This window comes from Balaenoptera borealis (genome assembly GCF_965194805.1).
Source record: "Balaenoptera borealis genome assembly, chromosome: 15".
Lineage (NCBI taxonomy): Eukaryota > Metazoa > Chordata > Mammalia > Artiodactyla > Balaenopteridae > Balaenoptera > Balaenoptera borealis.
Genome location: NC_138871.1, coordinates 2,473,562 through 2,486,376, shown reverse-complemented (window position 1 = coordinate 2,486,376; position 12,815 = coordinate 2,473,562). Strand labels below are relative to the sequence as shown.

Genomic DNA, 12,815 nt, shown 5'->3' with positions numbered 1-12,815 from the left:
GTGGCTGGCAGGCCAGTCCTCAGCAGACACTGCTCTACCTGGCAGCAGATGTAGGAGGGCAAGGCCTTCTGAAGTCTGTTCTCACTGCTCACCTCTGGGACATGTCATGCATTACCCTGCGAGTTGATGCTGGTGTCTGAAACCAGCACTTTGGATGGTCTTACTAAGCCCAGGAGGCTTTCTTGGCACCGGGAGCCCGAGGGCAGCGTGTGGGACGCACATCTTCTTGTATCGGCTTGTGCTTCTGTGATGCTGGCATCCACACAGGTGGAAAGAAATGCTGAGAGGCTTAGGTGAGGAGCAGTGAAATGAATGATCCTTTTAGACAAAAGTTAACAGCGCTACAAAGCTGAAGGCAGGAGGTGAGCATTTAGAAAATTTAGGTGATGAATATGCTTGCGTATCTCAGGAAGCGACATGCTGCATGTTTATTTATTTATTTATTTATTTATTTATTTATTTATTTTTGGCTGTGTTGGGTCTTCGTTGCTGCGTGGGCTTTCTCTAGTTGCGGCGAGCAGGGGCTACTCTTCGTTGCGGTGCACGGGCTTCTCACTGCGGTGACTTCTCTTGTTGGGGAGCACGGGCTCTAGGTGCGTGGGCTTCAGTAGTTGTGGCACGTGGGTCAGTAGTTGTGGCTCGCAGGCTCTAGAGCACAGGCTCAGTAGTTGTGGTGCACGGGCTTAATTGCCCCGCGGCATGTGGGATCTTCCCGGACCAGGGATCAAACCCGTGTCCCCTGCACTGGCAGGCGGATTCCCAACCACTGCGCCACCAGGGAAGCCCTGACACGCTGCATGTTAAACCAGCCTCAGGTAAGATGTCACGGGACCAGTACATAGAAGGATTTTATTTTAATATTTCCAAGTTCCATTTCATCATTTACAAAACGTTCACCGTTTTGGCCCTGAACCCATGGCTTGTTTATTAAATCCTCATGAAATGTAAAGGGCAGGGCAGGCTGGGGGGCAAGCAGTAATGTGAACCAACATAAAAGAATTCCAAATGGGCCTCTAGGGGGACAAACATGCACATTAATATCATCACTTTAGATATTTAAACTCATTCACTTCAGTCAGTAAAACTGATCCTAAAATTAAGGCAGTCTGACACCCAATATATCTTAAACTGTAGACAAAATTAAAGGACATTAGCATAATTTCCTGGTATTACCTTTGAGGTAAAGTTTAAAAGGGTAACTTTTAAAAATAAACACAAATTATCACTCTAGAAAGAGTATTATCAAAGATCAATGCTGTCACATTTAGAGCAAGTTTTCAAAGAAAACTAAGTGTCACGTGTAACATTGCTTTCTCAAGATTCGTTTGGAGCACAACTTAATAGCCCTTGTCTCTTACTGCTGGCTTCAGTTAGAATCTTTTTTCCCTAATCACCCAGAATTCTAATCTTTGAAATGAAAAAGTTGTGCCTGGAACTTGGCACTGTTTTGATATTAAAAGCTCAGATGACATCCTTCTCAGAGCTATTGGATTGAAGAGGATGTGCAAGAGGAAGTTATCAGGCAGGAACTTGCTGTTTGCTGAGTGAGTCATCCTCACCAAGCCACTGAGATGAATAAAGCTCAGGCCATTAGCTCCCAGAGCCTAAAGTCTAGCACGACCGGAAGGGAGGTTGCCAGCTTGGTAGAGACGACATCCCAATACCATAGGGTCAGGGTTAAGATATAGAAAGTGTATCCCACCCCTGGGTATATATTCATAAGAGGTGAAAGCAGAGTCACAAAGAAACATTTGCACTTGCATGTTTATAGCAAAGTAATTCACAACAGCCAAGAGATGGCAGCAGCCCAAGTGTTCATCAGTGGAGGAGTAGATAAACAAAACATGGTCGATACAAATGGCAGAAGATTATTCAGTCTTAAAAAGGAAGGGAATCCTGTTCATCACAGGATCCAACACGGATGAACCTTGAGGACATTATGCTGAGTGAAATAAGCCAGTCACAAAAGGACAAATACTGCATGATTCCATTTATATGAGGGACCTAGAGGAGTCAAATTTATAGAGACAGAAAGTAGAAGGGTGGGTGCTGGGGGCTGAGAAGAGAAGGGAGCAGGGAGTTGTTGTTTAATGAGTATAGAGTTTCAGTTGTGCAAGAAGAAAATGTTCTGGAGATCTGTTGTACAACAGTGAATATACTTAACACTACTGAACTGTACACTTATAAACAAAGATGGTTAAAAAAAAATTACGGAAAAGTGCAAGTGTAGAAAGTGATGGGAAGACAAGAAAAGCACTTAGCCCAACCTGACGGTCTCTAATGATTAATTTTGTGTGTCAAGTTGGCAGGGCCACAGGGTACCCAGATATTTGGTTAAACATTATTCTGGGGACTTTTGTGAAGGTGTTTTTGGGTGTGATTAGCATGTGAATCTGTAGAGTAAAGTAGATTGCCCTCCCTAATGGGGGTAGATCCCACCCAAGCCACTGAAGGTCTGCAGAGAACAAAAAGGCTGACCCTGCCTTGCGTAAGAGAGAATTCTTTTTGCGTGATGACCTTCAAGCTGGGACATCGGTATTTTTCCTGCTTTTGGACTAGAACTGAAGCACAGGCTCTCCTGGGGGTCTAGCTTGTCGACTCACCCTGCAGAGCTTGGGACTTCTTGGTCTCCAAAATCACATGAGCCAATTTTTTATAATAAATCTCTGGAGATTTATTTCTGGAGAACACTGACTGACTGACTGAGATAGGGTCCTGGGAAGGCTTCTGGAAGGGATGTCATTGGATCTGAGCCTTGACAGACAGGCACGAGGTGGCCAGTTGGCCGACATGAATGGGCCACCGAGGCCCCTGTGGCAGGTCAAGCATTAGCAGAGCCAGGGATGAGGGTGTGGAGGTGTGGCCAGGCCATGGAGAACCTCGTGTGCCCCGTCAGGGAGCTTTATCCTGTGGGCTAGCATCTCCCACGAGGTCTGCAGATGGCAGTGTGTAACAGGGCCTCACACAAAAGGACAAATACTGCATGATTCCATTTATATGAGGGACCTAGAGGTCCCACCAGCGAGCTAGCGTGCAAGGCCGAGGTCAGAGAAGGTGGGTCATTCCCAGGTTAAGCAAGGTTCATAGGCTTCTTTACTGCAGGATGTTTCAGAGCCTTTAATGAGCCGGTGTGCCGCGCACATGTTCAGGAGGGGATGTTGGATTTTAACACGAGTCCTCCCCTTGTCTACTTCTGATCCCTGTTAAGATGGGGAAGGAAGCCAGTTCCCAGAGGGTGCTGCTGGGACACTGGAGGCCTCTGAAAAGGCTGAAGTGGCGCCTGCCCTGCTCAGCTCTTTGATTGGCACCATCAGCGGTCCCCAACCTTTTTGGCACCAGGGACCAGTTTTGTGAAAGACGATTTTTCCATGGACCAGGGGGTTGGGGGCGGGGGATGGTTTCATGATGATTCAAGTGCATGACATTTATTGTGCACTTTATTTCTATTATTATGACATTGTAATATATAATGAAATAATTATACAACTCACCATAATGCTGACAGGAGGTGGAGCTCAGGTGGTAACGCGAGAGATGGGGAGCGGCTGTAAATACAGAAGAAGCTTGGCTCGCTCGCCTGCCGCTCACCTCCTGCTGTGCGGCCCCGTGGGCTGCAGACAGGATGGGGACCCCTGGGCCACACGACTCTGGCTCAGGTGTAGAAGTCTACCAGTGGCTCATCTAGCAGGTGCAGGAGACCCTCTGCTTGGACCCCCTGGGGTCCCTTTGGATCCCTTTTAGTGCTTCTGTGTGGATTCCCCGGAGTGGGGGGGGTGTGGAAGCCCAGCCCCCTCCTGCAAGTCTGGTAACCAGAGGCAAAGTCTACACTCACGCACATCCCTGTGGGATCAGGCTGAGGCTGGGACTTGACCTGAAACTACGTCCTGGCTCAGCCCTCCCCTTCCCTGTCCTGTTTCCCCACTTCCTATGAAGGGGGGGCACTTCCTCACAAAGCCCACACTCTGCTCCTGGGAAACCCAACCTGCGACAGGTGGCGGCCGCTCGGTAGAAGGTGTGCGATGAGCAAGGGTGGGAGTAACTGGGGGGGGAGGGTGTCAGCTTCAAGAATTTTAAACATGTCGACTCAGTAGAAATGCTAATACTGAGGATGAGTCTAAGATAATTTCTTTGGCTTGGAAAACTGGAAGGTACCAGTATCAGGAAAATAGGAAATACAAGTTTTGGTTGGGGATGAATGCAGTTTTGACCTATTGATTTTTTTTTTTTTTTTTTTTGGCCTTGTGGCTTGCAGGATCTTAGTTCCCTCACCAGGGATTGAACCCGAGCCCTCAGCAGTGAAAGCGGGGAGTCCTAACCACTGGACCGCCAGGGAATTCCTGGGTTTTAACCTATTGAAGCTGAAGCACTTTGGGGACAGCCATCCAAATAGAAATATTTTCCAAATTTGTATGAACGCTTGGGGGAGGTGAAAGCAGGTGATGTGGATGGGAGGCTAAATGGCAGTTAAAAAACACAGTAAGTCACCCAAGAGAGGGTGTGGGTTGTGAGGAGTGGATCAAAGGTCAAGTTCCAGGAGGCTCCAGGGTTTGCGGGGCAGGCGGAGGAGGAGGCACAGGACTGAGGAGGGCTGTCCAGCAGCAGTGGGGGACCAGGAGAGAGCGCGGTACACCAGTGACTGACATATCCCTGAGAGTCGTGGCCGGGGGTGATGGTGGGCTGTGGCCGCGTGGAGATGGTTGGTGGCTTCTGAAATGTATTTCAGGGGGACAGAGGCCAAGCCTCAGTAGGCTGAAGTCAATGCAACTGAGGATGTGGCGATGGCGGTATGAGAAGTGTGACAGTGAGACAGGCTGGGACCTGGGACCCTTTGCTGCGGTGCTTGCACCTGGACACACCTCTCCTTGACCAACAAAATACAGAGAAACTGCATGGGACTAAAAATAACTGCGTGCATGCGCAGTCGGCGCAAATTCTGGACCCAAAAGATACAAAGAGACCAGAAAACCCCAACTGCCACTTTTGAGGAGCCTGGAGCAAAAACAGGCTGTCAGGAACAAAAGCAGGGTACTGTGCATGCCCCCTGCACACAGCAACACCTAAGGGGTGGGCGAAACGCCTAAGCCAGCCCTCTGGCCCGACCCCTGGACCCACCCCTACCGTCACCAGCTCGTCCCCATCTCAGGGAGAGAGCAAGCAGGGGAACCTGTTGTTTGCTCCCCCCGCCCCCACCCCCCGCCCCCGCCCCCGCCCCCGCCCCGAGCTGCAGCAGGGGCCCCAATAAAGCCTTGCCGGAGTTTCCTGTCTGGCCTCTCGTCAATTTCTATTGATTAAGGAGGCCAAGAATCTGGGTTAGTAACGATGGGAATAAACAGAAGCAGCAGCGGTGGTCACCCAGGTAGGAACCAAGGCCCGAGGGTCAGCGATGTGCCCAACATCGGAGGTCACGGTGTGGACAGGACTCAGACCAGGGGAGGTTGACTCCACGGCCTGTGGTCCTCCGCCCGCGTTGTGCTGCCTCCTGGGTCGGCTCGCCTCCTCTCCTCACAGCTCTTCCTTCGCAGCCAGCACAGGAATCGACCCTCCAAGAGAAAGGCAAAGCCTCTCCCGTCCCTTTTCTCTCCAAGGCTCCTCTCTCCCTTCACCCTCCAGGCAAAAACGGACAGAAACTTTCCAAGATCAAGAAGCATAAAACCTGGGGCTTCCCTAGTGGCGCAGTGGTTGAGAATCTGCCTGCCAATGCAGGGGACACGGGTTCGAGCCCTGGTCTGGGAAGATCCCACATGCCGCGGAGCAACTAAGCCCGTGAGCCACAACTACTGAGCCTGCGCGTCTGGAGCCTGTGCTCCGCAACAAGAGAGGCCGCGACAGTGAGAGGCCCGCACACCGCGATGAAGAGTGGCCCCCACTCGCCGCAACTAGAGAAAGCCCTCACGCAGAAACGAAGACCCAACACAGCCATAAATAAATAAATAAATAAATAAGCTTTCATTAAAAAAAAAAAAAGAAGCATAAAACCTGATTTTTCTTCCTAGTCACAGAAGGAAACTTTCCACGCTCTATTTTTTTTTCCTTTCCACTGTGTTTTTAAAGGGAAGACCACCTCCTGTCCCCAGAGCTGCGCTGACAGCGACTAAGCTAAGAGCTACTTGCCCTGCAGCTCCTTACCAGTCGCTCTCGGGACCCAGGACATCACCTTCTGCGATACACTGCAGTTCAGGGATGTCGTATGACAGGCCCTGTGCTGTACTTGTATATATTTATTATACACAAACACACATGTACAAAGACATTAAAACCTTGTTTACGGTAGCAAAAGATGGGAAACCATCTAAATGCTGGTAGGCAGGGGAGAGTCAAATAAATCTCTCATCCTGACTGTGGGATCCGACAGCTGTAAGGAGTGAGGCAGACTCGCTGCATATGGAGCATGTGCGCTCAGAACAATCTCCAAGTGGGGTGTGAGAGAAAAGAGCGCAGTGCAAACCGCTGCAGAGCACGCCACCCCATGTGCGTAAGGAAAGGACCCGTGCCCACCAGACACGTTTAGACTATCTCTAGTTGGCAATCACAGCTGCCTCTGTGGAGGAGCGGGAGCATGGAGGTCGGGGGAGGGACCACTTTTCATCATTTCTCCTTTTGTACCTTTCGAATTTTGCACCGTGTGCATTGATGATCTACTAAATAAAATAGAATAATAAAATGTGGTATCTCCTATTAGAGCAAAGACAGTTTAAATAATGTCTTTAAATAATAAAATTCAATAATGCTGGGCTTCCCAGGTGGCGCAGTGGTTAAGAATCCGCCTGCCAATGCAGGGGACACGGGTTCGAGCCCTGGTCCGGGAAGATCCCACATGCCACAGAGCCACTAAGCCCGTGCACCACAACTACTGAGCCTGCGCTCTAGACCCCGCGAGCCACACTACTGAGCCTGTGTGCCGCAACTACTGAAGCCCGTGCACCTAGAGCCTGTGCTCTGCAACAGGAGAAGCCACCACAGTGAGAAGCCCACGCACCACAACGAAGAGTGGCCCCAGCTCGCCGCAACTAGAGAAAGCCCGCGCACAACAACGAAGACTCAATGCAGCCAAAACTAGAAAAAATAAATAAATTTATTAAAAAAAAATTCAATAATGCTTTTAAAGAGAGAAGGAAAATGGCTTCACAACAGGCAGTGGGATAATCCGTTTGCAAGAACAAAAACTGTGTCTCTGGAAACTGCACTAGCCTGTGTTGGGAAAATAAGCCCAATGAAAATTTGTACCTAAAATAGATCAACAACAAAAAAATAGTCACTGAAGCAAATTTCTTAGAAGCACAAGCGATTCGGGCACCTCTGAAAGATTTCTCTGCGGCCTTAACCCCAAATTAAGCAGCAGGGGTTGATGGAAATGGAGGAGACAGCATGTACAGTACAATCATCTAGGTTATTTAAGCCAAAAAATAGTCTGTGACTCAGTGTTTCATACGACGGGGTAGGTGAGGAACATTAAGGGAATTGAAACTCTGTGTGTGGAATCATATTCAATCAATCTCAAGTTTAATTAAACCAGCTATTCTCAACCTTTTTGTTCTCAGAACCCCTTCACTCTCTTTAATATTATTCAGGATCCCAAAGGGCTTTTGTTTCTGTGAGTTACACCTATAGATTTTTTACTACATTAAAAATTAAAAACATATTGTATAATATCGCTTATATGTGGAATCTAGAAAAATGGTAGAGATGAACATATTTGCAAAGCAGAAATAGAGTCACCGATGTAGAGAACAAACTTATGGTTACCAAGGGGGGAAGGGGTGTGGGATAAATTGGGAGATTGGGATTGACATATACACTACTGTGTATAAAACAGATAACTAATGAGAACCTACTGTATAGCACAAGGAGCTCTACTCAGTGCTCTGTGGTGACCTAAATGGGAAGGAAATCTAAAAAAGAGTGGATATATGTATGTATGTATGACTGATTCTCTTTGCTGTACAGTTGAAAGTAACACAACATTGTAAAGCAACTATACTCCAATAAAAATTTAAAAATTAAAATGGAGAAAACAAAAAATTAATTCTTTCAAAAATCACAATAATCAGCTCATTACATGTTAACTTATATTTCTTTTCATGAAAAATGACTCTTTTCCAAAAACAAAGCAAATAGTGAGAGGGTGGCTTTTTTTTTTTTTTTTTTAACATATTTGCAAATCTCTTTCATGTCTGTCTTAATTGAAGACAGCTGGGTAGCTGGGGTCACATATTTGCTTCTACACTTCGTCTTTTGAGGTATGTGTTTTTATTTGAAGTGTAGATGCAGCCTCACACAGATATGTTGTTAGAAAAGAGAGGCGTTTCATAGCCATTTCAGGTAACTGTCAAGGTATATATTTTTACTACCAAACCAAAGCTTGGCCAATGGTAGTTTCTTAAAGATTACTTCCAATGTGCAATCTGAAACCACATCAATAAACTTTTCATATTCTTTTCCACTAAAACCCATTTGGTCTGTCTTGAACTTTAAGTGGATCTTTTACTTACTGGTTATTTTGTAATATTTAGAAATACTGGTTCTGTCGCTCTTCCAAATCACATCCATTGGTACCACCACACATCTTGTCAGTTAAAGCCCTTCTGTCTTGGGGAGCTGCCAAAGCCCACCCCAGCAGGGCTCAGTTTCCCGGTGTCACCACTTGTCATGGGCTGGAAGGATGGCCTGCTCCCTGTGGAGCACCATGGACAGAGTCCTGATTAGGCACAAGTGACCTGGGGCTCCGCCATGGGGTCCTGCCCTGCTCAGGGTCACAGGCCAGGGTGACCCTGGGGAAGGAGCGCTGGTCACAGGATGCTGGGCGTTGGGTTGGAGGGTTCACAACTGCCCCAAAGAAAGCCCAGTGCCTGAGGTCAGAAAGCAAACGCATTCTAAGCAGCAAGACGCAGGCATCCCTTGGCATGACCTTGATGTCTGCTGTGAGGTCAACGCATCTCCCCTGCAGAGGGCTCGGCCCTGTGCCAGCCTTGCAAACGACAGTCCTGCCATCGGGACTCAGCCCTCTCAGATCTGGTTTTCCAGATTTGTTTCTTTGATTTAATAGGAACGACATTTCTAGTTCCTCACCACGCTATTTTTATATTTAGAGCATGTTCAATACTGCACCTTTTCGTCCCCATCAGCTCTTTGCCTCCCTTGGGGTCCTGCCTGTGGCTGAGTGGAGGGTCAGCCCGGAGGACTTGCCCAGGAAAGAATGAGTGGCCAGCTGCCCACGAGCGGGTCGCCCAGCCTGAGGCTTGCTCAGCAGTGATCTAGGCCACGATGAGATCAGAAAGGAAAAGTCATAGTGAGAAGAACCTGTTTTGGTTTAAAGACGTGTTGTTTTGCTTGTGTTTGTAACTTGTTTGCTTTTTTGGTTTGGGATTTTAAAATGGTGTCATTGGTAAGAATAACAAACCATAACTAATTCCTGGCTTTCCCAAGTGGGTGGCAAGATGGACGTGGAGATGAATGTCATGTGTGGACACGTGCGGGAATGGCCAGGGCCAGTAGACGGATAGTTGCAGCTTCTCAGAGAAGACAAAGCCACTGAAGAAGCAGAACTGTGATGGAACAATGGGTCACAGACAAGGACAGGCTATCTTTTTTTTTTTTTGATTTACAGTTTCCTCATGGTTTGATTTACTTTTTCATCACAGGATTAAAGCTCTAGATTAGACATGAATCTACAAACTGAACCACCAGCCATTTAAATACATCAAGACTATTAAAATAAATTTTCTGCCGATATTTTTTTTGTCCAAACAGATGGTGACTTATCTCTGACAACAAAATGCCCCAGATGAAAGAAATCTCAGTGACATTGAACACGGCCTGCAGTTTAATACAGCCACCAAATTATGTCTTTGGGGGTGATTTTTGTGTCCTCTTTATTTGATGATTGATTGATTGGTTGAGAAAACAATTGGCTGGATCAGTTATACTATGGGTTGCATTGGTCAAGATACCAAAATCTTTGCAGTGTGACTGTTTTTCATTCTGATTTCTCCACTCAGTAGACACTGTGTCCCTAAGATGGCTAGGGAAGCATGGTGAGGACTTCGGTATCAGAGTGTTAATTTTCTCTGTCTCTTGTTTCTTGCCTTTTCCTGCAGCTCAGATGGGCCTGACTCAGGCAGTGGTGTCCCTGGGGCCCCTCTTCCCTCCCCATCTCTGATCTCTGCCCCCAGAGGAGTGAGGATACTTCTGTATTTTGCCACAGAACTAGGGAGTTCCTGATACCCAGATGCTAGGAATGGTCAAGAGAGCGGCAGGGCTCCAACACAGGCCACGGGGCAGCTCACTGAAGACTGGAAATTGTAGCTCAACTTTCAATTATTCAGAAGCCACTTGAAGATTTCAAAAGCGTATTTCATGACAACGACCCTTGACAAACATAATTATCTGCATCTTAGAGGAGAAGTGAGGAAGTGCTTGCAGGAGCCCTGGGATGGGTCCGCCATGTCTCTGCAGCGGGAAGGCTGTTTATCTCTACGTCCTGCTCCTCTGGGGAAAGGAGCTGCTTCCTCTGAGCAGGAGGGCCGCAGCGTCGCATCATCGATCTCTTCCACGAGGATGCAATGTTTTACCCTCTGCGTTTGTCAAAGTCCCCTGGGCTCTTGGAAACATACGCTCTCTAGTCCCCTGAGGAAGAGGGAAAACAGAAATTCCCTGCCTTCTGAAAGGAGATACGCTCTCTGTCTCATTCACTTCCCACCATCCCCAGCACCCCCGCCCGCCCCAAAAGTCAGTATTCATTTTTGAGATAGAAAAGCAATTGCATCTAAGTTGCCTGAACCAAGAGACAGAGCTCCATAATTCAAGTCAAAAGTAACCAAAATCAGAATGAAAAACACATGGGCCAAGAATGGAAACGGCACGTCTATTAAAATACCTTTGCAGTTTGCTTTCTCTCTCCTTCCAGACGTCCTGCTCCCTTCTGCTCTGTACGGGGGGGCCCCTCTTCTCCCTTCCCCTGGCCGGCAGTCACCAAAGGCAGCCTTTGATGTGGGAACCAGTGAGCACCACCCCCCAGCCCTTCTGCCAAATTACAGGAAGAGGCTGCTTTGCTGCAGAGACCATGAAACAATGCGGAAGGGGCTGGTCCCTCAGGCTGTGGTGTTGTTACTTATTTCGGGCCCTAGAAGGGAGGTGAATTAGAGCAGCACACACACTCATGCACCTCCACGCCAGGCGCAAGTGGTGCTGCAGGGGAGATGCTGGGGTAGGGGGCGAGGGTTGTCTAGCCATTCCCCCAGAGCTCTGCTCACACGGCTGTCTCCCTCTTGGATGAATGGCACAGGTGGTTGTGTTTTGGTCTTTTGTTTCCCTTTTCCTTTTTCCATGAAGACTCACATTTGTAGAGCTGATCAAGTAGGAAAGCATTTCATTGGCTCCTGCCTTAAGGAGGGCAAAGCCATCTGCAGAGAGAGAGGAGTATCCGAGGGGGGCTCATAGGCGTCAAGAGGACCCAGGAGAAAGGGAACCTGCACATGTTGACAGCAGTGCTTCCAAGTCTTTGACAGCAACGCAAACTAGGAAGTACAGTTTTACATCCCCACGGCTTCCCCCAGCCCCACGTGCAGTGCTGGGAGAGATCGTCATGAAATAATTCTTACCCTTACTATGCTTTCTGTTCTTTTTTATTCTATCTTTTCCGTATTCTAGTCTTTTACATTTTATTCTTCGAAACGTGAAATGGTGAAGGTGATCAAAATGTACAAACTTCCAGTTGTAAAGGAGACCTGGAGATGTAATATAGATCATGGCGACCACAGTTAACAATACTCTATTATATATTGGAAGTCGCTAAGAGAGTATATCTTAAAAGCTCTCATCATATACAAAATAATGTGTAACTGCGAGGTGACGTATGTGCACTAAACTTATCATGGTAATGATTTTACAATATAAACACATTTCAGATAAAAAAAAAAAAGTGCGGGTCTCCACCCACTAGATGGATTTCGTGACTCACTAAGACCTATGATGTTGACCTGCAGTTTGAAAAGTTTGCATTTGGGGGAGAGTCAGGCAAAGGAGAACTTCTTGTGAACGTGTGGTTCCCTCACAAATGTGTGGGGAGACAGCAGAGAAAAAAAGCAACCGATTCAGGAAAACGTCACAGAAGAAACCTCAGAACTCTCAAATGTGTCAGTTGTCTGTTGGAGAAAGGACACCTGCCTTTAACACGGTGGCCAGTGTAAGGGTCATATCCCAGATGCTCCTTGTACGAAACTTGACCTGTGGCTTCTTATCTTCCTTGTGAAAGGAACAGAAATGTCTGAGGCTGCAAGAAGCCTACAGGGTTTGAAAACCCCTCTGAATGATCACGTTTCCAGGCAAGGCGGCTCCATCCGGGGTCTTGGTGCCCGTGAATGAGGTCTGGGACCCAGAGCCCGGCTCCTGCCCGGCAGTGCCACCAGGCCGGCCCGTTTACACTGCTGACCTGGGCACTAATGAAAAGCGTCCTCTTTGCCTCTCATGTGGCCCCCGCAGCCCGCCAGGTGCCGCCCAGGTGTTCATGCCACGGCCCCTGCCGCTTGCTCTCTTATGGGGGCGGGGCGTGTCCCGGCTCTTGGGTCTTCGGCAGCTGCTCCGCACCCTGCGTCCAGGCACCCCCTCTACCCCGACCCCCATGGGCGGTGCGGCATGGCCTGTCTCCAAGCAGGGCTTTCATTCCCACTCTGCAACCGACTTTTATGGAGTGTCTGTGGTTTCTTTTTTTTTTTTTTTTAATAAATTTATTTATTTTTGGCCTCGTTGGGTCTTCGTTGCTTGCTGCGTGCAGGCTTTCTCTAGTTGCGGCAAGCGGGGGCTGCTCTTCATTGCAGTGC

At 48.0% G+C, this 12,815-nt stretch overlaps 1 protein-coding gene across 1 annotated transcript in view; it reads right to left on the bottom strand.

The window, feature by feature from the left end:
- The window catches only part of FHL2 (four and a half LIM domains 2), a 55,875-nt gene that overhangs the window by 35,161 nt on the left and 7,899 nt on the right, over positions 1-12,815 (bottom strand). The window lies entirely within an intron of this gene.